Here is a 26,670-nt window from a genome sequence, read left to right on the forward strand (position 1 = left end):
GTGCTTCAAAATAAATCATAAAACAGTGAGCGGATAGATAGAATTCTCTGGGAAGAAATCTACTTTGCAGGGAATAGGCTTGTACTGGCAAATCTTCTTTAGACAATGAAAATGATTTTTGTCCATAGAAAGTGAGTCACCAGATACCACAAGGTCAAAGATCCCAGGCTCATCTGTCCCTGAGGAAACTTTGAGGAGGAAATGTGCCCAGTTGTTCATATTTGTTTCTATGAGGAAGAAAGCTTATTTCAGAGCTAAAATGCCTTTTATATTTCCTAATGACACATTAATCCAGTTTCTAGTCAGGATCCAATTAAAAATTTTAAATAATATCAAGAGAAGCATTTTTGTTTTGTTTTTTGAACTATGAGAATCAGATGATTGGGTTTGAAGAGATTGTTCGAAACCACGTAAGCACGCTGTTTCTGTTAAGACCATTTTCTTGGCTGCTTCTAAAGGGAATTATTTATACTGAGCTCTGCATTGTTTATACTGTTGCCCAGCTTAACTTCTATGTAGAAAGTTACATCAGTTCCGTCTCTAATTCACAGTGTCTGCTCAACTTCTGGAAGAAATTATGAAATGTCATGAGCTATAAGACACAACTCTCCTTTCATTGCTCAACAAATGCAGACAAGGTGCATTTCTCCTCTTAATGAGTCAGCCCGAGTGACAGCCCTGAGCATGATGCCTTCTCCTTTAATTGAATCCTATGGGCATAGGCCTCCTTCAGACACCTCCACTTTCAGGAATTAAGGCATGACGTACAGCCAAAATATTTCAAAGCTGGAAGGGGGACCCAGGGATTATCTTCTCTAATACTCTAATTTAAAAAAAATCGTTGACCAATCTTTGACTTCAGAGTTGATAAAACAGAGTTGAACTTTCCTACATTCTCAATAAAGAAATGATTTACTTAAAAAATGATCATAAGACATACATTTTAGAGGAGAAATATGAAAGAAAGGAATTACTTTTTCCACTCGGAAGTATACTTGGCAATCGCACTACCACCCAGGAAGAAACTCAGGATCATGTTTTTGTACTCCAGGGTTTCAACCAACATTGCTGGCAATTGTTTATTCATGGAATAAGTAGTCAGTAAAACTCAACTCTTACTGCGTTGACATGTATACATATTCTACTTCCCTCTTACATTGACAAGGCGCACTGTCAAAATTCTTTATTTTTCTTCTCTTAGCTTATTCGCTCTAATCAGAAAGGTATGCTGGCCTGTCCGCCCTCCACTTTCCATGCTCTATCTCCACTTCAGTGGCCCCTTCCTGTTCTTTCATCAAAACCTGTTGCTGAATAAATTCACCTTATCATAAATGCCTGATTATGGTTTCTGACAACACTCTTAGACGAAAGTATATTTTAGTAGGAGGAAACACTTTAATATAAAAGAATGAATCTCTGATTGTGGAATTTGCAAACCTATCATTTTAAAGAAGAGAAATTTGAGCCTCCAAGAGGCCAAGGAAATATGCCTGAGGTTCCCCTGCTGACTGGTGGTTGGTTGAAACTGGAGTTCTTAGTTTCCCATCTCACACCACTCTCTTTTCTTGCTAAGCAGATGGCTTGCTGTGGGACTTGGTCTTGGGTCCTTATCATGTCCCCCCTGAGTGGGGCATGGCCCTGAGGCTGATCTATTTGGTCTGGATCAACACCTTGGGGCCATGGGTGTCAAAATAGTTCGCGAAGGTTGCGGCATTCCAAATCCCTTTGAAGAGTCCAGTGTGGAAATGGTCCCTAAGTCCTAACCTCGAACTCTGACTCTCCCTACCAGTGCAGTAGTTGTCACTGCAATTCTTAATTGTCCTAGCTGCCCATCAGGGACCTGAAGGCTCATACACACACAAACACACATGCAGCCTCCCAAGGACAGACATTCATTCTCAGACTGTACAATGTAAGCCCAAAAGGAGGAAGTAAAACATTTTCCTAACACACCCTATAATTTGTACAGTTATCTCTCCCCAATGAATATAAAATTTCACATTTCTGTATAAGGCAGTATTCATTCCTTTCCTTAACCTGCCTTGCCCTCTCCTTCCTCTTTTCAAATTGTTTTCTCAGGCCTGTTTGGAATATGAAAGAGGTCTGTGACTGAGCTGCTGCATTTCTCAGCAATTGCTCTCAGCGACACAAAGACCAGCTAAAGCTCAAATGAATATGTGTGTGTGTGTGTGTGTGTGTGTGTGTGTGTGTGTATGTCTGTATGTGTGAGTGATTGCTGTAGACTATTTGTGCTAACTATATTACATTTCCTGCATAAAAAAGAAGTCTTGCGACCCAAACCCATATTCAAAGTATTCATTATCCAGTGTAAATGGTCAAAGTCATCAGATTTCACATGGTATTCTCTGTACTCTTGTGAATGCAAATGCCTTAGAGAGGTTTCCCCAAAACTATAACAGAGATAATAATAGTGCTTACCTCACAGGGTTGTTGGGAAGTTTCAGTGACTCCATATGTAACACTAGCATTCGCATATAACCTGTAAGTAAAGTGCTAAGCATAGTACCAGGCACATAGCAAGTGCCCTGCAAATTTTTTTGGTTATTATGGATACTGATAAAGATGAACTGGCACTTTAAGGAAACTAATCAGGCTGGGAGGTCTGTGGGCAGAGTTGGGCTCCATAAACTCTATGGTTCTAACTTCCTGTCTCCCTGCCATATATATATATATATATATATATATATATATATATATATATATATCTGCCATCTTGGCATAGGGCAGAAAGTGCATGTGGCTTGTTGGGTCTGCGTGTTCTCATGCTGCTGCAGTACTTTTTTCTTTTCCTGAATAAATCCTTTCAGTGACGGATTACCTAGTCGATGTTATTGTTCAGTCGACAATACACATAACTGTGGTTTCCACATGAGACTTCAGTTTTTAAGAATGTCATTGCTTAATAATTGAAAATCTCAGCCCTGGATTAAGCTTCCAACTACGGGTAGAAGGAAAGTCCCAGATGTCCAATAAAGACCTTTGTATCTCCGAGGAACCCATGCTTAAAGGAAATGCATTGGCTTCCATTATGTAAATCAGCCGTGGGGTTTGAAATCCATAGGAATTGCTAACCTCTGTAGGGTACTTCTGATGTACTGGATCATATATTATTCAAAACATCCCCATGAAGTAGGTTGCAGTATCATCAATGCCATTTTACGGTTGGGGAACTTAAAGTTGATTTAGAAAATAAAGAGAATTTATTGGTCCAGAGGTTGAGAAATCCAGATAGGCTGGCTTCAGATGTTAGTAGTGCAGGTATAATTTGAGCCAGTGGCTCGAATCTTGTGATTATTTCTTGCCTCCACTTTCCCATATTGGCTATAATCTCAACAAGCTTCTCTCATTATCTTAAGACGTCTGTCAGCAACTCTAAGGCCCCATGTTCCCTTGTTCACATCCAATGACAGAGAACATCTCTTCTGGTAGATCTTTTGGAAAATGAGGAAACCTCCTTTTTCAAGAGGCTTCATCAGACTTCTTCCCGTTGTTTCATTGCCCTAATTCACAAATCAGTATGGCCTAGGGATGGAGGAGAGGCTGTCACAAGCCTGAGGCTGAGTACGGAATAAATAATCCCCAAACTGCATTGCAAAAATAGGGGCGGGAACGTCCTAAAGCAAGTTCAGCGTTGTTGCAGATTTTTATCCTGGGAAGCAGATTCTGAGATGGACAGTAATGTGCAGGTGTGTTAGGGGGTGCCCTTGGGAAGAACACCTATGGACAGGAAGGAAAGACAGCAGGGTTGAGCAGAGGAAGAATCTGGTTGCAAAAAAGTCTCAACAAGCCCTCCGGTCAACTCTACAGGGACCTGTAGAGCTGAGACCATTCAGAGGTGTCTTGAGTTGGAGCAAGGTAGGTGAGAGTGAGGGGGCTGAGCCTTCACTCCCCCCACCCAGGAACTAGATATTATTTGTATTATTTGTGGGATGCCCAGGAAGGAAGGAGAGAGCTGGTTCTTTTTAGGAGAAGCCAATTCCTGGAAAGGGACTTGGCTGTCAGCTGACAACACTTTCAGAAGCTGGGAGAATAAGACCTTCTGGTAAGAAGAAGAATCTGGGCAGTGCATCCCAGGAATCATGAAGCAGTTGTGGGAAAGGAAACAAGTCTCCCAGCTTCTAAGAAGCAAAGCCCAGATCTGCAAGCAGGTCTTTCAGATAGCAGTGCCCCACCTTGTTGTTAAACGTTCAGTGTGTTCCAATTTCTGCACATCAATGGCTAGAGGGTTTCTGGAAAGAATCCCAGATACACAGTATCTCAGTGTCAACTTTTCATCCACATGTATCGTGTGAGTAACTAAGAGGGCTGAACATGAAGAGGAAACCAGTGGCGCTACACTTCATTGTGTGGTTAGGGAGACAAAATGTCTGGCTAGACTCTCGCCAGAGAACCATCCAGTTTGAACAAATGAGGGATATGAAGAACTTGGAAAGTTTACAAAGAAGTCACTACAACGATGAATGTTTTTCTGAACCAGCACAATCAGGAAACAGAAAAGACTGCCAATCAGGGATGGCCTTGGTAATCTCACAAAATGAGATGATCCCTTCTACATTGTGATGTAAAATTCAGCACGCACGCACATAAAAATTACCATTACAACCTTCTTCTGGCAAATACGCCAAATTGTTTTAATCCTTTCAAAGTAATAAAAATCCTACAGATATTAGATTCATCGGTTGGCCATTTTATCTCAGATGTTTTGGGTTTTCATGGAGAGTGAAATTAAAAACACACCTATTGTAAGAAAACAGCCTGGCTGCTTTAGAACACCTGAAGTGGGGGTGAAACCCTGACCCAGCTTTACAATGTCAGTCCATGGAAGCTGCATTCAATAAACTACTTACTCATGTCTGGTTCCCATGGCAACAGCCACTAAAGCAGCTTCCCTGAATAAGACTCAGTGTGATCAACTGCCAGCATGGAAATATAAATCCTTCCCTATTCTCTCTGTTTTTCAGCATTTCTCTCTCTGACATGGTCTGCGTTACAAAGCAGGATGTGAAATGCTGCCTGTATCTCCATCCTCCTACGCTTACCAAATTTCAATGGGGAAGCCCCCTCTTCATTGTGTTTTTAGCAGAGAACACAGAAGGAAGCATTACATACATTCTAAATGAGAAGGAAAGTGATTTCAGATCGTTCCTTACCTATCCATGTGCCTCACGAAGAGCCCTGTTTTTTCCTTTTGGATGGTAATGCCTTTTTCTGTTGGAATCAAATGAAAGCATATTTGTGTTCAGAAGGAAGACAGAGTTCCTAAGTAACACAGAAGCTGTTTTTAGAGGACTTTGGGAGAGGGAAGATTTTGGAATTCACCTAAACTTAGATCTAGCTTTTGGTGCAGTATGTCTCACAGGATGCATATGGAAAAACACTTCACCCAGCTTATTATAAACTTCCAGAGATGCCCTCAAAGGCTGTGCTGGATGGGGCCTGGAGCTGCCAACTGGAGCATCATACATCCTTTCCCTTTTCCGTTAACATACATGTCAGTTTTCTAGCTCTTGAAGAATGCTACAGTGAAGTCAGACGGTGCTGACAATGACCGTTGGTGGTATATCAGGGCTGTCTGTTGCTAAATGTGGGTGAGTTCAGCTTGAGCAGACGTCAGCAGTAGTTTGTGGATAGGGCTTAGCTTTGTAAATGTGAGTGTGGACTATGAGTTTGCATCTTAAGTTTGTGGTCTGAGGTATATGAAGGGATAGACACTACTTTGTGGCCTGACCAATGTAGTAAGAAATGAGCAGTGCATAAATATTATATATAATAATTCAGCGGCAAAATGTAAGTATTATTTTGCAAAATGTGAACTCTGGATCTTGATTCAAACAAACTATTAAAATTATTTATGAGATGATTAGAGAATTTAAAAAAAAAAAATTTATTGAGGAATATTGGGGAACAGTGTGTTTTTCCAGGATCCACCAGCTCCAGCGAAGTTATTTTTTTTCACTCTAGTTGTGGAGGGCGCAGCTCACTGGCCCATGTGGGAATTGAACCAGTGACCTGGGTGTTACGATCATTGTGCTCCAACCAACTGAGCCAACTGGCTGCCCCCTGAGAAATTTAAACACTGATGGAATATTTGATGATATCCCACCCACCAAGGAGTGATGGGTGCACGGGGATTCATGATACTGTTCTCTCTACCTACAGTGAACATAAAAGACACATAACCAGCCCTGGTGTGGAGATAACCTAAGGTTTTCTGGAGAAAACGTCCTCTAAACTGGGACCTCAAGTATGAGAAGAGCTAGCAGGCACAAACTGAGGGTAAGAGGATGAGATGTAAGAAAATAAAGAAAATAAATTTCTGTTGTTTAAGCCACAGAGTCTATGGTATTTTGTTATGGCAGCCCTGAAAAACTAAGTCATTCTTCCAAGTTCCTCTCCATCCAGATAAATCCTAGGCTGGGACAAACCTTAGACATTTGAAAAGCTCTTAACCTTTTCACTGTGTTAATTGATTTCAAGTTCTCAAAAATCCACGGAAAATAATTACATCCTTATAAAGTAAACACAGTTAAGGTGCTACATTTTATTAAAGAAAATGATTACTTTAAAGTATGAAAATTTCCTATTGTTATTCATTCTTGAAAAACACAAAAATATAGAAAAATGTACATCTGCTTTCCTAAACTTCTTTTCTGGAACACTGAGCTCGTGGGGTAAAGTCGAACTGCGTGGCATGAAAATATCATTCGATTACAGATGAACGTCGCAGCGAAAATGTTAATGCACTAACATTGATCAATCACTAAAGGCCATCAACATTATACTCCTATTATAATCACAGTTTCATATTTACATATGCAAATGTTTCTCAACTAACATGAAGCCAAACTTCTGTGTAAGGAGATCGTTGTACTGCAGCAATAACTGTATATAATAACATGACGTACCGCAATAATCCATCTCTTCAGTTTACCCTGAAAAGACACATCTTAGGTTTGCAGTGTTTTTCCTCCTTGAAAGCTCTCAGTTATTGCATCAACAAGCAATTGCTCACTCCCAAGGTTGGGTGAGCTGCATGTGATATTTAGGGTACGTGTTTGTAAGAAGACAGCCTTCATTTATATTGATGCAATACAATGTCATCTTTTGCTGGTTGCCTCTCATAGACACGGCAACTGTTCAAAACAAATTGCTTGACAAATGATAGTCTTCACAAATTTGAACATGATGCTTAATTTGACATTGTCAATTTCCTCCATGACAGACTACTGAAGTATGTTTCTGTGGGGGTTCAGAATGAGCCACCCCAAAATGTGCCTCAGCAGTAGACAGACTGTTTTGAGCTAACGTCAATTTTAGCTTCAGTCTCAAGAGAAACTTCTGCCTCTCCCTTAAACTACCTAGAAGAACTTGAATTAATGGTCTTGCCCATAATAAGATATTATCAGCAATAATCTCTTTTTGACCCACATATATGGCTGGGCAAACTTTTATTTACTAAACATCTGCTCTTTTTATCATTCTGCAATGACCCTTTCAATCCCCCAAGGTGCATTACCTCATCCTTAGCTCAGGATGTCTTATATACCTCAAGCCCCCTTTCTATCTCTGAACCTCTCATGCATGTGGGGTCTCTGACTCTCTCATGTATGTAGGGTTCCTATACATATGTGTGTATTAAATTTGGTTATTTTCTCTTGCTAATCTATCTCACATTTATTTGATTATTAGACCAGCCAAAAGGACATTGAGGACAGAGGAAAGGTTGTTCCTCCCCCACAGTTCTTTGCAAAGTCTCTAAGCCCAAGTAAGTGAGCCTTTTAAGAAAGCAAGGTGAGAAGTACTAGCCTCTCTGGTAAGATCCCAGGGGAAGTAGGAGCCCAACTGTTGCCAAAGAGTTCTCCCACCACCTCTGTTGGTGCTAAAACCACATCTGGCCATCTTTTCCTCTGGATGTTACATCTTCCGTAACAGCTTTCTATTAATATTGATTTTATGCTCATATATATGAATCTGTATGAATTTGTTCCGTGAGATTCAAACTCAAGAACTCTCACCTCTTTATATATTCTCAAATGAAACCAAATCTGGCTCAACCTCTATTGGCTTTAGTAGTGGAGTAACCCAACCCCAGATTTTTGGTGAAGAATTTCCGCCCCAACCCCTTAGGATTGTACATTCACCCAGAGCTTACTCACTCCAAATATCTTGCCATCTGATCTGTTGGAAGAAGTGGAATTTCACAAGCCCCCTGCATTGCCTCTTCCCTAAAGTTCAGGTGGGGGCTCTTTGCCAAGACTCTTGAGTTGCATCTAGGGTCCCACACACACCCTTTTCATACATGCAGCCAGACATTCAGAGTCCTTATCTCTGCAGATTGGTAAACCTTCCTACCAGTTTCAGGAGAACTAACATCCTCCACCCACACTCAATCCCTCATCCTTGATCAGTAAAGCTTTACCCTTCAACAAAGTGTTTAACTGTCACCACAGTCAAGATATAGAACATTTGAATTACCTCAAAATGTTCCAACATGTCTCCTTCCCCAATCCCAGGCCTCAGTCAATCACTGATTGGTTTTTCTGTCTGTACAGTTTACTTTTTCTAGAATTTCTACTAAAGGGACTCATACTATGCATACTCTTCTATGTTTTGATTTATTCACAAGAGGCAACATGCCTATCCCTACCACTTGATTTGATTTCAGCCATGTAACATGGTAAGGACCTCTCTTACCAAGTCTTGACCCTGTGACTTGCTTTGGCTGACAGAATGAGGTGAAAGTGATGACAGGACAGTTCTGAGCCTAGGTTTTAAGGAGACATGCAAGTTTCCACTTGCTGTCTTGCACCTCTGCCACTTTCCTGAGAACTTGCCCAGGCAAGCCCACTGGAAAATTAGAAAAACATGGAATAGAGCTGAATCACCTCAGTTAGCCAACAAACTGACCCCTAGGCATGGGTGTGAGCCACCTAGCTGATCCTTAGTTATTCCCAGATGTATCATTGTTGTGTACCACTGAGCTTTTGTGGTTGTTTCTTAGGCATCCTCATGATACAGGGGCAAGCTGGAAACAGGGAGATGTGGTAGGAGGATATCACAGTAATTCAGGCAAGACATGAGGATAGCAGGGAAGGTGTGAGATGTGGCAGGATTCTGGATAGATCTTGAAGGTAGAACTGACAAGATTTGCTCTCAGATGGGATATGGAGTACGGGAAAAATAGAGGAGTCAGGAAGGGTTTTGGCCCAAGCAACTGGAAGGAGAGAATTGCCATTAGCTGAGATGGGAAGAGACTATAGTGGAACAGGTTTGGGGAGGATATCAGAGGACTGATTTGGGGCATTTGCAATTCCTGGGAGAGTTGATGTGTCCTGTGGAATTTGAGGGTCATCATGAACTTAGAGATCAGCAGTGCTTTTTTTTTTTTTTTGAGACTATGTAGGTCCATACATATAAAGCATTTTGAACTCTACCTGTCTCATAGAAATGTATCAACAAATACTAGTAGCTCTTATATATTATTAGATGAGAAAAGTATATTTTATAATGCCAAGAAGGTAGCAAAATCTTTAATATTAAAGATAATATTTCTATATGCACATGCTCACACATGCATAGAAAACCACCCAGGAGAAAACCTTCCTCATTAATAGCAGCCTTTGTTTCTGGGGAAGGGGGGGTGGGTTTGTGTGGGGCTGGAAAAGCTAAGGGGTCTTGTCTTATCAACTCTACACTTTGTATTGTTTACTTTCCTACTGCAATAAATGTAACTTGTGTAAATACCATAAACAGAAAGAATAAAAATATTTTAAAACCTGAAAATCACAACCTTGTGTGTGTTGTGCACGAGTGCGTGTGTACACACACACACACAGCTGTACTAAGGCAAGCCAACACGAGCTTTGACTCTAAGCTCTAAGATTTAGAGTAACAAATGTTTTAATCGAGGAAGTTGAATGATTGCACAACTTTCAATACTATTTTGTGTCTATTTTGATGATGCCAGCAACTTCCTCAGCAACATGGAAACAAATGAGTTGAGGCGTTGGCTAACAATAATTTGTAGAAATAGAAGGACACAAATGATCTGTTTTATTAATACACTGATTATCATGTAGCATGACTTTCCAGAGTTGACTAAGGACCAATTTTACCTTGCTTTCCTCAGGTGTCCTAGTTCTAACTGCACGCCTGCCACTTCTCCCATAATTTCCATGTGAAGGGGATGAAACACCTCACCAACTCTGCAGAATTTATCTTGGGTCTTTGGAAGAAGGGCTGGTGAAGAAAGGATTTAGGATCAGGGAGAAGCACTTTTCATCAGATGCAATGTGTCTAGGGCCTCATGTGACACTCTTGTGTCATCTTGAATGAATGAGGAAACATTTCACTTTCTAAAGCCTGTTATTAGAAGAAAATATTTTTACAAATATTTCAATCAAAACATTACACAGCACCCATGTATTAACTACCCAGGTTTAACTGATTTAACTGATTTAAACATTTTTACATCATAGCTGTTGTGATTTTTAAAAAATTATTAAAAAAAAAAAAAACACCCTGCAAATACAACTAAAGCCCTCTCCTCCCCACCCCCATCCTCAATTCTACTTCCTTTCCCAGAGGTAACAAATCTCCTGAACTGAGTGTATAACATTAGCAGGCATAGTTTTAAATCTCCCTACATAAATATGTGCATCATTCAGGATCTTAGCAAGCACACGCAAATTGGCTAGTTCAGAACTATCTAATAATGGTTCTGTTTGCAAATGCTTAGGCTATGATAAGGGAGCTCAGCTAGGGATGGTGAATCACCTTGGGGATGGCAATTGAAGGGAGGCATTATCATGCCTCGGCTGAGAAGGACTCCCAGAAGTACCCGCTACAGACCTGGAAAGACCTGCCACCTGACAGCAGCCTTCAAAGAACAAATGCAGCCTCTGCAAGTCCGCTGCCTGGCAAGGAGGGAGTGGGTATGGAGCGGGGAGAGTTAATAGAGTTAATACTCAGCCTTCCTCTCTTTCTCCCCTCAGAAGCCTACTGGTGTCCCCTATTAGATGAACCCAACTAAAGCCCAGGGGAAGACAGCTCGCAGACAAGTCCATAAAGCCTCCCAGGGCCACCACGTGATGGAGAAGGCTGGCAGGCAAATCTGACAATTGGAGACTATGTGTCCACAACAAAGCAAAACATTGTTTGAATGTTTTACAAATTTACGTAAATGGTGTCACATTTTTACATGTGCTTTTGCAGCTTGCTCTTTTTATTCACCATTATATTTTTTATATTTATCCATGATGAAAAAAAAATGTAGCTCTAATTCATACGGGTACATTCATTTTAACTGTTTTGTAGTATTCCATCATTTCACTACCACAAGCAATACTGCAATGAACAGGCTTATGTACACACAGCCAATCCATACAAGTACGTGCAAGAACCTTGCTTGGGTATATACATGAAAGTGTGTTTGTTGAGTTGAGATTATGAGTATATTAACTTAAATATTGAAAAATTACTCCTTATAATTATTCCAGTTTTTACTTCCATAGGCCAAGTATGAAAGCTTCCCCCTTTCTGATACTCCATTCTCACCACAGTTGATGTTATCAGACTTGAAAACTTTACTAATCTAATGACTCTGAAATCATAGCCCATTGTTATTTGAATTTGCATTTCCTTGCTGAAGAGTGCTCTTAACTTTCCTGTGCCGCATAAGCCCCAACAGTGACACTGAAGTCATGAAACTGATTGTTATCACAAAGCACGTGTTAATGCTGCTAATTGTCCCCAGTCAATGGCCATTACAAGGTCTACCTTCAGTTGGTTTCTCATGCCTCCTCTCGTATTGAATTTTACACACACACACAGCTCATGAAAGCTAGAGCCCATGTGGGTGCTTTCATGAAGGAATGCCTGCTAATTCATTTCTCTAGAAAACAACTCAAAACAGTCTTGGTTTCCCATGTTTTCTTGTCACTTTTGAGGGATCCTGTTGAAATGCAAGTCACTTATACAATGAGTTCCAAGATTTTTATTTTCCACATGAAAAAGACATAATATAAAACAGCAGGTGTTAGAAAGTTTGCATTAATTTTAAAATGTCAAAGTTATGAAACGCTTATGTAGGCATGGCATATTTTAGGGAAGATATTCTAGGGTGAGAAACAAATTCAGATTCCATTATAGCACCCTTGGTATTCTTGGCTTTTCTCCGTTTTCCCACCTCTAAACAAAACAAAGAATGATCTGATTGAAATACAAATTTATGGCTTTTCTCCTCCCAAGTCGTTTTGTTTTCACTTGCCATTACATAGATTATTAAATGCAGAGCTATACGAAAGGGAAATTAAGTTTCTAAAATTGTGAAACAGAAATGTCAGCACTTTGACATATTTCTTTTTCACCACCAGAGACTTCCTTTTACTACATACAATCCATATTATTTTCTCAGTTTAAAGGTTAGTAATGGATGGAGGCTAGTTTAACAGCCTGGCAAAGAAGCGCAAACAGCTGGCAAAGTATTGCAAAACTGCTTAGAAAACTTTAGGCCAGTTCTGTGTTTTCATTTCAGGAAAGTTGTGACATTTACTTTTCCATCTATAAAACAGATAACAGTATATCTGTACTATGTTGAAATGTATTTTTTTATTTAAGGAAAGAATTCATTGTACATTCCTTCCATATCTCGGACATGTTTACGTAGGTAGACAGCAGATCATTTTGTCATCCTGGGTATCTTCACTCGTGACTACTTTATTCTTTGCTAGTGTCCCAAGGTAACCCCTTCATGGTGCTATTAGTTCTCTGCTCTGATGGAGCCCTGGTGTCTGGAGAAGGGACACATGCATTCTGGATGAATGACATTTTCCTTGGAGCAAAGTAACTATCTGCATCAATCAAATCTTTTTCTCCATGGTCTCAAATAAAGAATTTCTATGTACTGATTTTTTTTTTTTACATAATTTTGGCAAACCTGGTTATTTGGTTTCTTACTCTGCAGGCAATTTTTTTTTTTTTTAAGATTTTTTTATTGGGGAAGGGGAACAGGACTTTATTGGGGAACAGTGTGTACTTCCAGGCCTTTTTTCCAAGTCAAGTTGTCCTTTCAATCTTAGTTGTGGAGGGGCGTGCCGTTCAGCTTCAAGTTGTTGTCCTTTCAGTCTTAGTTGTGGAGGGCGCAGCTCAGCTCCAGGTCCAGTTGCCGTTTTCTAGTTTCAGGGGGCACAGCCCACCATCCCTTGAGGGAGTCGAGGAATCAAACTGGCAACCTTGTGGTTGAGAGCCCATGCTCCAACCAACTGAGCCATCCGGGAGCTCAGTGGCAGTTCAGCTCAAGGTGCTGTGTTCAATCTTAGTTGCAGGGGGCGCAGCCCACCATCCCTTGCGGGACTCAAGGAGTTGAACCAGCAACCTTGTGGTTGAGAGCCCACTGGCCTATGTGGGAATCGAACCGGCAGCCTTCGGGGTTAGGAGCATGGAGCTCTAACCACCGAGCCACCCGGCCGGCCCCCTAAATATTTTGTAAAACAAGATTTTTTCTGTTTAGATCAAGCAATGCCTGAAAACGTTGTTTTGTTTTGGGGGTAAGTAGCATGTTAGCTGGTTGGCTTTTTTGGAGGTGATGTGAAGGATGTTTTATAACAGATATGCTAGTTATGATGATGGTTTTATACACTGTTTCAATTACTTATAGCCATAAGTATATAATACTTTATACATTGTTTAAAATTTGAAAGCAGTTTCACAGACTTTCCTCCTCCCTGCCTAACAAGATCATTTGGACCTTCAAGGATAATTTAAAAAGCAAAGCCCATGCAGAAAATGCTATTTTTTCACTCATTATTTCATCTAGTCATTTACTCAATGAGTATACATTAAGTGTACCCTGTGTGCCAGGCACAGGTTAGGTGCTAAGAATAGAAAAATGAGAAACAAAACCAAACCCACTACCTGCCCAGTGGAATTTCACAGTACAGTAGAAAAGATATGATTTATGGATAACCAAGTGCAATAAAGCACTACAGGAGCTGTGAGAGTCAGCTGTATCCAACAGAGTGTCAGTTAGCTATTACTGTGTAACAAAACAGCCCCAAACTCTCGACAGCATACAACACTTGTTATTTATTTTACTCATGAGTCTGAGAGTTTTCTGGGTGTCAGCTGATCTAGATTGGCTCAGCTGGGGTGACTCAACTCAGCTCCATGTATCTCTCATCCCCCTCTGGATAAGCTAGCCTGCACATGTTCTTTTCATTCTGGTGGCAGAAGAGCAAACAGAAATGCACATGGCTTAAGGCTATAACTGGCCCACTGTCACTTCTTCCGATATTCCATTGGCCAAAGTAAGTTAAGTGGCTGAACCCAAAGTCAAGTGTTGAAAAACAGACTCCATCCATTTGGAGAGAAGAACTACAGATTCACTCAGAAAATGAATAAGGGAAGCATGAAGTATTTGGGCCAATAACATAAGCTATGGGAAAGCGATACAGAGTGAGAAATAATTAGCTGTAATTCAAGCAAGATGTACCAAGGAAAGTGGTGAGATTTCTCTTTTTTTTTAACCATCAGGCATGGTTCATTTTTATTTTATCCATTGTACTTTGGTCTCTTTATACATATTGCAAGACAAAAAATATATATCTAGAGGCAAAAAGTAGTTGCAGCATTAAGTTCAATTTTCCTGATAAGTTTAGTGAAGACCTATGGTAAATATTTCCATGTATAAGCATCCTTCCAAACTGCAGCACATTGGTGGCAATAAAAATAAGTTTCCTACTTTCAGAAAGAAGAGTTGAAGTAATGAGTTTTTATTTCTAAATCCCTTATTGGTCACATCTGTGAGGTTAATTGTCATAGGACTGCCATCTTTTGCACATGATATATATTGGTTAGCATGAGCTGGGTTATGCTGCCGTTAAAACCTCAGAACCATTGTTTGAAACATCATGTCCGTCATAGGGCAGTTAAGCCTCTGTGCCACATTCTGTCAGCCTTCTTCCAGAACGGAAGCCAATGGAGCAGCCACCATCTGGAGCCTTGCTGGTCATCATGGCAGAGGGAGAAGAGCTCAGTGAGTAGCCCACGGCTCTTGGCTTTACTCATTGGCCAGCGCAAATCACATAGTTCACGTAACTTACTTGTTTGGGGACCTGAGCCTCAGCTTCCTCAACTGTAAAATAAAGATGAGGAAGTAAAGGTAGACTTACAGGGGTTGTGATGATTAAATAAGATACCACACATAAGTAACTGAAAACAGCCCTGTCCGATAGAACTTTCTAAAATGATGGAAATGTTTATATTTAACTGACAGGTGGCTCTTGGGTGCTTGGAATATAGACAGTGTGACTGAGGAACCGAATTATTGATTCTTTATCATTTTAATTTTTTTAATTACATACCCTCATGTGGCTGGTAGCTATTGCAACAGACAATGCAAGTTTAGAAAACTGCATAATACACAGTAAGAACTCAGCAAAGGTTAGCTCTAGGTGTCAAATTGCTACAGCCAGAGTAGAAGAAATGGGAATCAACCCAGGAGTCAGGGAAAATGAGAAAAGGCCTGGACTTTAGGGAATGATCTCCAAAAGAGAAATGCCCTTTCACTTTGCTTTTGGGTAATGGCTTCAGAAAGATCTACAATCATCTAAAGGAGAAGTTGGGGCATGACATTCCTTTGCCTGGGTAGAAAAGGTCACTCCTTACACAGAGACAACCAGCCTTAGGAAACTGCCCAGTGAGGGAGGTGTGTGGGTGTGCACTCACCTCCCCTTCCAGTCCTCTGGGGCTCAGCAGGTCTTCCCTTTTCACCCCTAACTGCCCAGTGCCCTCATGCTGACATATGCTTGTCCTGCCTGGGGCTAGGTCTGTCTTTCCTGCCAGTCAGTCACTGCATTAGTTGCCTAGGGCTGCTCTTTTAGTCCATTTGAGCGGCTGTAACAAAATTGGCTGCCTTACAAACAACAAACATGTATTTCTCACAGTTCTGGAGGCTGGGAAGTTCTCAGGGAGATCAAGGTGCCAGCAGATTTGGTGTCTAGTGAGGACCATTTTCCTGGTTCATAGGTGACTATCTTTTCACTGTATCCTCAATGGCAGAAGGGGCAAGGGAGCTTTCTCAGGCCTTTTTGTAAGGGCACCGTTTCCTTCCATGAGGGCTCCCCCTCCATGACCTACCTCCAAAAGACCCCATTACATCACCTGAAGGGTTAGGATTTCAACATATAAATCCTGAGGGGACACAAATACTTAGACCATAGCAGCTGCCGTAATGAAGTACCACAGACTGTACAAAACCAGCATTCATTCTCTCATAGGTCTAAGGCTAGAAGTCGAAAATCAAGCTGTCAGCTGTGCCGTACTCTCCGTGAAGCTCTAAGGGAGAATCTGTTCCATGCCTTTCATTTAGCTTCTGGAGTTGCCCGCAATCCTTGGCATTCCTTGGTTTATAGATGCAGCACTCCAATTTCTGTCTCCATTGTTATATGACATTCTCCCTATGTGTCTGTGTCTCTTCTCTTCTTATTAGGATGCCAGCCTATATTGGATTAGGGCCCAACCTAACCCAGCATGACTTCATCTTAAATTGATTATATTTTTAAAGACCCTATTTCCAAATAAGTTCACGGTCACGGGTACTGGGCATTAGCACTTCAAGGCACCTTTTAACTCCCAAGAGTCACCATTCCCTCACAGCCTGATTATCTGCTGGGTGGCAGCTACTTTTTTTGTCACAGTGTTGAGGAGGGAGGACATTTGTTAATTTGTGTGCCCAGCATCCCTCCCTCCGTTGGGAATAGATAGGTTGCTGCTAGCAAATAAGGTGTTTTAGTACAAATTTTTTTAAAAAAGGCATCTCATGTGGATGGACAATAGCAAGATTTGTGCCTACTCTATGGATGAATTGCAAAAAGTTTGCATTTTGCCCTTTGTACTTACACAAGGAAGTAACATCTCCCCACTCCCGCTTTTGTGTCTATAGTGATTGGAGTTGGGTTTTGTCACTTGCAACCAAAGAATCTTTACTGACATAGATATTACTGGGTGCCTTGCACTAATGTGCTGCCTCTCACAAATAATTTCCTGGAGGTAGTCTGTTAACCTAAATGAGGTTTCCAAAGGTGATGAATCTGGGGCCCTGTGAGCTCCAAAGCAGACTTATGGTTTTGGTAGTTAGGGATCTAGGTGCCCCTCCAAGTTCACAATTCCGTTTCCTCCCTATTATACCTGTGGTAGGTGATGTTGTTGCTCACCCGTGTCCCCTCACTCTGACCTCTTTGGGGGACAGGCCCGCTTCCAGCTGCCAGGGCTTTCTCCTGCTGCCAGAGCCCATTTTGCCCTCCCACATCACAGACCAGATTGTTTTGGAGCTGTCACCACCCTGGAAGTGGCCCTTGATATCTGACAGGAGGTGGCATAGTCAGCACCCCTGTTCCTCTCCTCGAAGTGGGGCACTGAGGTGTGTTCTGCATTGACTCTCAGAGGTCCTTTGTGGTCCCTTTCACTGAGTGGCAGCTCCCTTGATAATTCACTTTGACTGGTTGCTTTCCCTCTCCCGTCTCATGTTGCCACCTGCCACCCCTCCTCTCACTGGTGTTTCCTGGGATCACCCCTCACATTAGCTACTACTCTGAGTCAGCTTCCGGGGGTTTCTACATTAAGACAAGACCTATATATAGCGTCATCTCAGGAATTGGTGGCCCTAGTCAGCCACTAAATGACCCGATGGCCACAGGTAACCGCTTTGGATTTTGGCTACTAGCTGGAATGAGAGGTGGCTGCTTAGACTAAAAAAGCATTTTTTTTTCTTTTTTTAGATAAAGTATTAGAGAGGTTGATTTGATAATTAAATTTTAAAAATAAACCCCTTATTTTTTCTCTGACTATAAACATAAAATGATCATTATAAAATTTTGGCAACTATAGAAAACTGAAAAAAAAATGCAAATTACCCATAATTCCACCACTCAAGGACATCTTCTTTGAAAGTAGAGGGTAAATTGTGGCCTCTCAAACTCAAACATTCTCTGTTTATTTATTTTTTCCAGTTTTAATGAGTTATAATCAACATACAACACTGTATAAATTTAAGGTGTATAGCATAATGATTTTATATATATATAAATGATTACCACAGCAAGTTTAGTTAACATCCATCATCTCATATAGACACCAAAAAAGAAAAAGAAAAAATGTTTGTTTTTTTTATCCTTGTGATGAGAACTCTTAGGGTCTACTCCCTTAACAACTTTCATATATACCATACAACAGTGTTTACTACAGCCATTAAGTTGTGTGTTACATCCCTAGTACTTCTGTATCTAGTAACTGGAAGTTTGTACCTTTTGACCACCTTCATCCAATTTCCCTACTCCTACCCACCACTCTGATAACCACAAATATGATCTATTTTTTTAATGGGTTTGTTGTTAGTTTTTTTTTTTTCTTTCTTTCTTTCTTTTAGATTCCACTGATAAGTGAGAAAATTTTTATATGTAGACTCTGGCTATGCAGAAGGACTATGATCCCAAGATTTCTGCAATTATTCTATTGCTGTGTGTAGACCCAGCTTGATATAAACTGCTTATACAGCATAAGAAGGAAATGTGACTGCTGGACTCATGCATCAGAATAGAAAACTGTAAATGTAAACAGGGCTTTCTTTGTTAAAGAACGGAAATTGGTTACTTACCAGGGCTTTCAAGTTCAGACCAGGAGTTTGGGGAAAAATGGGAAGTTACAGAATAGTAGAGAAAATTAGGAAATGAAAATCTGTAGCCTCAGCATGAAGTTTGTTTAGATGATTGGACATTTTCCTCAAACTGCGAGGAAACTAAGGGCTGTAGCAGGACAAATCTAGTTAGAAAAATTTATTTCTGATCATAAGAAGACCTGGAGTGTGGACCAGTAAGTGAGGCAGAAGTAGGGTCTGGTTGTACTTTTAGTAATAGCAGAAAATGTTTTGCAAGAGTAACATATATTCAGATAGATTGAGACCAGGTAGAAACACCATAAGAAGGTAACTCCAGGAAGTAAACAAGAATAATAAGGAAAAATGTTAAATCTGTGATGGTAACATCCCCATGGTAAAGACTTGGGTTCAAGCCCTACCTTTGGGAGATGATTAAAGAAAGCCCAAGTGAGGAAATGGGGAAGGTGAGCTAGGAAAGAGAAAAGCTTCCTGTAACTGAGGCTGGCTTCCTCTGGCAATCCAGCAGAAGAAATGCCAACCTGAGCCTAACCCCAATTGTGGAATCCTGAGGACACAAATGGTTGTTGGTTTAAATCATTGAATTTTGGGATGGTTTCTTTATGAAGAAATAGATAACTGATACAGTAGGGAAGATTGATGTGGTAAGTAAAATGGCCCCCAAAGATGTTCACTGCCTAATCCCTGGAATCTATAAATATGTTACAACACATGAAAAAAAGGACTTTCCAGATGGAATTAAGGTTAAGAACCTTAAAATAGGAAGATTATCCTGGATTATCTGGACCCAATCTAATTACATAAACCTTTATAACCAGAACTTTCTCCAGCTGGACAGGGCCACCTGGAAAGCATGAGAAGTAATGCAGGAAATCTTGAAGGAGGAAAAGATTGGCCATTGGCTGACAGCCAGAAAGTAAACTGGGATGCCCCATCCTATAACCTCAAGAAACTAAACTCAGCCAACAACCTGAATGGGCTTGGAAGCCAATCCATTCTCGGGCCCTCCAGAAAGGAACAAAGTTCTGCCATCGCCATGATTACGGCTTTGTGAGACTTTGAGCCGAAGACTCAGCTCAGCCATCTGTACTTGGACTTCTGACTTACAGAACTGTAAGATAACAAATGGGTGTTGTTTTAAGCCACTATGGGATCATTTGTTACAGCAACAGCAGGAAACCTACACCCAACATGTAAACTGACCACAGCAAGGCAATGTGAGCAACATGGACTTCAAGGAGAGTGCCCTCAACAATGGGCAGATGAGGAAACAGCCAACTGTGGAGGAAAATGGAGAAAACTTCCTGGAGAAGGAGGAGTTTGAGCTGGGCTTTGAAGGAGTGTCTTAGGTTAGATTCCTCTAGAAGCCAACCCTGAGGCAAGGATTTGTGGATAAGTAATTGTGGTAGGTGATAACCACAGGAAATATCAGTAGAGGAGTGAGAAAGTGAGACCAGGAAAGGAAAGACATCAATAAAAATGAATTATCAAGCAAGTTAACAATTGTAGACAGATGGAACTTAATCCTCCTGGTGGATGCTGGGAAACAGTGTAGGCCATGCCTCAGAACTACCATATCCAAGGGACAAGAGTACAGGGGCATGATCATCTCCCATCAACATTGGATAAGAGCGTCTCCTGAGGGCATTAATTTCCTGGCACTTCTGGCCTGCCATGTGTGTATGTGTATGCAGAGCAGGCACCAGCAACTTCAAAAAACTCTCAGGCAAAAATTTGCAGGTGCTGGCAGTTGGAATCCTGGCTTGCATGAACTAAACTGGTGGGGGCCAGCAGGGTATGGGTGGAACACTTATAACATCTGCTGCAAAGGGTGAGGTTTACCAGGCAAAGACAAGGAAAGGTGTTCCAGGTAGAGGAAAACAGGTATGCACACAGAGGCACAAAAAACATGCAAAAGAAGTGTTATACAGTGGTTAGCAGAGTTGGGTCTGGAGTCAGACAAACTGGGTTTTGAATTCTGATTCCACCTCCCTGCTAGTTGTGTCTCTTTGGGCAAGTTACTTCACTGCTCTTCATGTTATTTATACAATGGGAATTATATAGTACCTACCTCATTGGGTTGTCACAAGGATTAATTTAGATGATGTTTTTAAAAGGTATGGTGGACCCTTACCTAGCACCATATAAAAAATAATACAAAAATCAAAATGGATCAAAGATCTAAATGTAAGAGCTTAAATTATAAAACTCTTCAAAGAAAACATAGAATAAAAACTTCATGACATTGGATTTGACAATGATTTCTTGGAAATGAAACCAAAGGCATAGGCAATAAATAGAAAAATAGACAAATTGAACTCCATAAAAATTAATAACTTTTGTGCATCAAGAACACTGTCAATAGAGTGAAAAAGCAACCTATGGAATGGGAGAAAATATTTGCAAACTATGTATCTGATTAGGGATTACTATCCAGAATATATAGAGAGCTCTTAAAATTCAACAACAACAACAACAACAACAACAACAACAAAACAACCCAATTCAAAAATGAGCAAAGGACTTGAACAGCTGTTTCTCAAAGAAGAAATACAAATGTCCAGTAAGCACATAAAAAGATGCTAGGGAAATGTAAATCAAACCACAATGGGATTTTTTTCCAGTCAAGATGGAAGATTAGGTAAACACTGTACTTACCTCCTCTCATGACCACATCAAAATTACAACTACACTACAGAACAACCATCATTGAGAATTGCCTGAAATCTCGCTGAACCAAAGCACTTGAATTAAGGACATGCAGAAGAAGCCATCTCGAGACTGGTTGGAGGGGCAGAGATGTGGAATGGGCTAGTCCCATACCAATGTGTGACCATTAAAATCAGGAGCGATCTCTCAGCTGCAGAGATTCCCCCTGGGAGGAGCGAAGGGTCCCAGCCTCACACCAGTCTCCCCAGCCCAGGGTTTTGGTGCTGGGGAGACATGTCCTCAAAAATTCTGATTGTGATAACCAGCGGAGATTGTGGCTGAGTGAAAGAGAGGGTGGCTGCAGTTCCAGGCACTCCTCTTATAGGGCCTGTGCACAGACTATACTTACTGATGGGCTTACTCACTGTGAGCTCCAGTCCTGGGGCAGCAGCTCAAAAGGCACCAGGGACATACAGGGAGGAACTGAATTGTCTAACTTCAGAGTAAGGTCTGGAGGGTCACTCTCTGAGGACTCCAGCTCTCTTGGAAGGAGGAGCTGGAGGAAGCCATTGTTTCTTTGTTGAGCCCTTCCCTCTCTGGCATGCAGATGTAGGCAGCTGCCATATCTGAGTCTCCATCAACCTGGCTAACACTGTTCATTTGCCCCACCCTGGTGATTTTGAGACCCTGCTCCACCAAACTTTTGGGCCCACCCAAGTTGATTCCAGTGGCTTTTCCATACAAACAGCCTGCCTTGGCTCATGCGGCAGACTTTCCTAAAACCTCTCAAAGGCTTCTGCTTGTCTCAGACCTCTGGCTGAGCAGCACTAAGCCCGGCACCAGCAACAGCCAGTCTCAGTTTGTGACTTGGTCTCTCAAGGAACCTAAAGTACAGCACAGGTGGCAGTCATTTACAGATTGCTTTGTCACTCATTCCAAGTGGCCCCAGGCAGGGCACAGGCTGTGACTAAACGTGGACTGCAGTGGGTCCCTTCTTAGGAGGCCCCAGGGTTGGCATGCCCAGTGGCCAGCTTTGGACTGAGCTGGAGCATCACCCAGCTGCCTTGAAAGTAGACACACACAAAGACCAGACTGAGCAGGCACCAGACTGTTAAAGTGACTCCTGCTCTGCAGTGTGAGCTCCTACGTCACAACACTTCCACTATAGTCGTGTCCAGTCCTCACAACCAATAAGCCCGAGGCGCAATCTCTCTCATTGATGTGCAGCCAAGGCTCACCTACAACAGGAGGACACACATAACCCACACAAGGTACACAAGGAGGACCTGACTCTGGTGACCAGGGAGACTGGACCCCACAGGGTACCTACTATGTAAGACCACTCTACAAAGAGTGGGGGACATAGCAGCCCAACCTAATACATAGAAACAAACACAAGAAGGCAGGCAAAATGGGGAGACAGAGAAACATGTCCCAAATGAAAAAACAGAACAAAGTTCCAGGAAAAAAACTAAAAAAAAAAAAAAAAGAAAAAATGGAGACAAGCAATCTATCAGATGCAGAGTTGAAAACACTGGTTGTAAAAGATGCTCAATGATCTCAGGGAGAAATTCAAAAAAGAGATAGGAAACGAAAAAGGAGAAGGGAACATAAAAAAGAACAATTCCAAAATAAGAATACAATAACTAAAATGAAGACTACATTAGAGGGAATCAACGGCAGATTAGATGAAGTAGAGAACTGAATCAGTGATTTAGAAAGTAAGGTAGTAGAAAACACCCAAACAAAACAGAAAAAAGAAAAAGACGGTTTAAGGGGCTTCTGGGACAACATCAAGCATGACAACATTTGCTTCATAGGGGTAACAGAAGGAGAAGAGAGAGAATATGAAATTGAAAACCTATTTGAAGAAATAATGACAGAAAACTTTCCTAATGTGGCAAAGGAAATAGACATTACAAACCCAGGAAGTGCACAGAGCCCCAAACAAGATGAACCCAAAGAGGCCCACACTAAGACACATCATAATTAAAATGCCAAAGTTTAAAGACAAAAAGAATCTTAAAAGCAGCAGGAGAAAAGCAGTTAGTTACCTACAAGGGAGCTTCCACAAGACTGTCAGCTGATTTCTCCACAGAAACTTTGCAACCCAGAAGGAACTGACATGAAATATTCAGTGATGAAAAGCAAGGACCTACAACCAAGATTACTCTACCCAGCAAAGCTATCATTTAGAATAGAAGGACAGCTAAAGAGATTCCCAGACAAGAAAAAGCTAAAGGAGCTCATCACCACCAAACCAGTATCATATGGAATCTTAGAGGAATTTCTTTAAGAACCTCCCCCCAAAAAAGATAAAAATTATGAACAATAAAATGGCAATAACTACATATATATCAACAGTTATTTTCAGTGTAAATGAATTAAATGCCCCAATCAAAAGACATAGGGTGTCTGAATGGATAAGAAAATGAGACCCATACCTACGCTGCCTACAAGAGACTTCAGATCGAAAGAAACAAACAGACTGAAAGTAAAGGGATGGGAAAAAGATATTTCATGAAAATGGAAATTAAAAAAAAAAAGCTGAGGTAGCAATAGTTATACCAGACAAAATAGATGTTAAAACAAAGGCTATAAAACAACAGACAAAGATGGACCCAGTAATCTCACTTCTGGGTATTTATCCAAAGAAACTGAAAATGCTACTTCAAGAGGATGTGTGCATCCGTATGCTCATTGTGGCATTGTTTACAATGGCCAAGATGTGGAGGCAGTCTGGGTGTCCCCAAATGGATGAATGGATAAAGAGGAGGTGGTACATATACAAAATGGAATATTATTCAACCATGAAAAAGAATAAAATCTTGCCATTTGAAACAACGAAGATGGACCTAGAGAGGATTATTGTGCTGAGTATAGTAAGTCAGATAGAGAAAGAGAAATGTCATATTATTTCACTAATAAGTGGAATCTAAACAATAAAACAAACAAACAAACAAAACAGAAAAAAACTCATAGATACAGAGAACATATTGATGGTTGCCAGATGGGAGGGAGTTTGGGGGTGGGTGAAAAAGGGGAAGGGATTAAGAAGTACAAATTTGTTGTTATGCAGTAGTCATGGGAATGTAAAGTACAGCATAGGATATATAGTCAATGATATTGTAAAAACTATGTGTAGTGCCAGGTGGGTACTAGACTAGTTGGGGGGGGGAGATATCACTTCTTAAAATATATAAATGTCTAACCACTATGCTGTACACCTGAAATTAATATAAAATAATATTGTATGTCAACTGTAATTGAAAAATTTTTAAAAGAAGGAAAAGGTATAGGGGAATAAGAGGTTCAAATTTCCAGGTATGAAACAAATAAGTCTTGGGGATATAACATACAGCATAGGAAATGCAGTCAATAATATTGTGATAGCATGGTATGGTGTCAGATGGTTGCTGGACTTATCATGGTGATCTCTTCTTTAGGTATATACATGTTGAATAACTATGATGTATATCTAAAACTAATATAATTTTGTATGTTAGCTATATTTTAATTACAATCTTAAAAATAAAAACCATCGTGAGTACCACTTTATGCCCATTTAGTAAGGCTACTATAAAAAATAAATAAATAACAGAGGTTGGTGAGGATGTGGAGAAATTGGAACCCTTAAGCACTAGTGGTGGTGATGTAAAATGGTATAATTGCTGTGGAAAGTAGTATGGTGGTTCCTCAAAAAAATTAAATATAGAATTGTTATATGATCCAGCAATTCCATTTCTGGGTATACAACCCAAAGAATTGAAAGCAAGTTCTCAAAGAGATAAAATTGTACACTCATCTTCATAGCATTATTATTCATAATAGCCAAAAGATGAAAGCAACCAAAAAGTCTATTGACAAATTAATGGATAAGCAAATTGTGATATACACACACAATAGAATATTATTCAGCTTTAAAGCGGCATGAAATTCTGAAACATGCTACAAGATTGATGAGCCTTGAGGACATTATGCTAAGCGAAATAAGCCAGCCACAGAAATACAAACACTGTTGATTCCACACAGCTGAGGTACCCGGATGGAGTATCAAATTCATAGCGACAGAAATTAGAATGGTGGTTGCCAGGTGTTGGGGAGTGAGTGGGGAGGAAGAAAAATTATCGTTTGATGAGTACAGATTTTTAGACTGACAGGATGAAAAAGCAATGGGGATAGACGGTGGTGATGATTGCACAATGATATGAATGCACTTGATATCACTGAGCTATACCCTTAGAAATAGTTAAGATGGTAAATTTTATTACACATATTTTACCACAATAAAAATATTGAAAGAAAAAAGAATAATTAAAAAAAAAGTTATGGTGTCCACTCAGCCCTCAATAATGATAAACAATAGCACTGTTGCTGCGCTACATGTGAATGTTGATTAGTTGGCTGTGCCCAAGTATAGAATGCATGGGGAATATAGTGGAGGAATCAGGCCAGAAAGGTGGTAGCAAGTATGAGTTACCTTTCTAGTTTATGTTTAAAATTTGGGGCTTAGTTTGGGGAATATGGAAACATAATCCAGGATTTCTGAATCTGGGGGTCTGTGGTTCCTAAGGTGTCTGTGGACAAATTCAAGAGGTCCACTGGGATAGGAAAAGAATTATCTCTATCTTCACTAACTTCGAACTGAAATTGACCCTTCGACGATAAATGGGCAACAAACCACCGTGCTATTAGCAGGAATTGTGACTTAATCTCTAGTAAAATGCACAGATATTTCCACCTTGCGAACCCATCATTACTTCAAAATCTTGGTTTTTAGACCTGAAATTAGATTTTGATATTCAATATGTTAATGAAGAAGCATGTATATCAAACTTTTGTTAATTTTTAAAATGTTTTGATAAGTGCATTCCAGTATAATTGGTTTGCTTTGAATCCCTATGTATTTTATTTTATGAATTCAAAAACATTATTCTAAGAAGGAGGCCTAGGGGCGGCCAGCTGCCTCAGTTGGTTAGAGCGTGACCTCTCAACAACAAGGTTGCTGGTTCAATTCCCACATGGGATGGTGGGCTGCGCCCCCTGCGACTAAAGATTGAAAATGGCAACTGGACTTGGAGCTGAACTGTGCCCTCCACAACTAGATTGAAGGACAACGACTTGGAGCTGATGGGTCCTGGAGAAACATACTGTTCCCCAATATTCCTCAATTAAAAAAAATGAAAGAAGGCCCACACACTTCACCAGGCTGCCAATGGGTGTGCATACACACACCTCACACATATACACAAAGGTAACACGTATAATCAACACCGTTAGTTACAGCTATAGTTGCTTTTTAAATGTGGCTCTAGTGTTGGGGTCATGAT

This window comes from Rhinolophus sinicus, linkage group LG13, assembly GCF_036562045.2.
Source record: "Rhinolophus sinicus isolate RSC01 linkage group LG13, ASM3656204v1, whole genome shotgun sequence".
Lineage (NCBI taxonomy): Eukaryota > Metazoa > Chordata > Mammalia > Chiroptera > Rhinolophidae > Rhinolophus > Rhinolophus sinicus.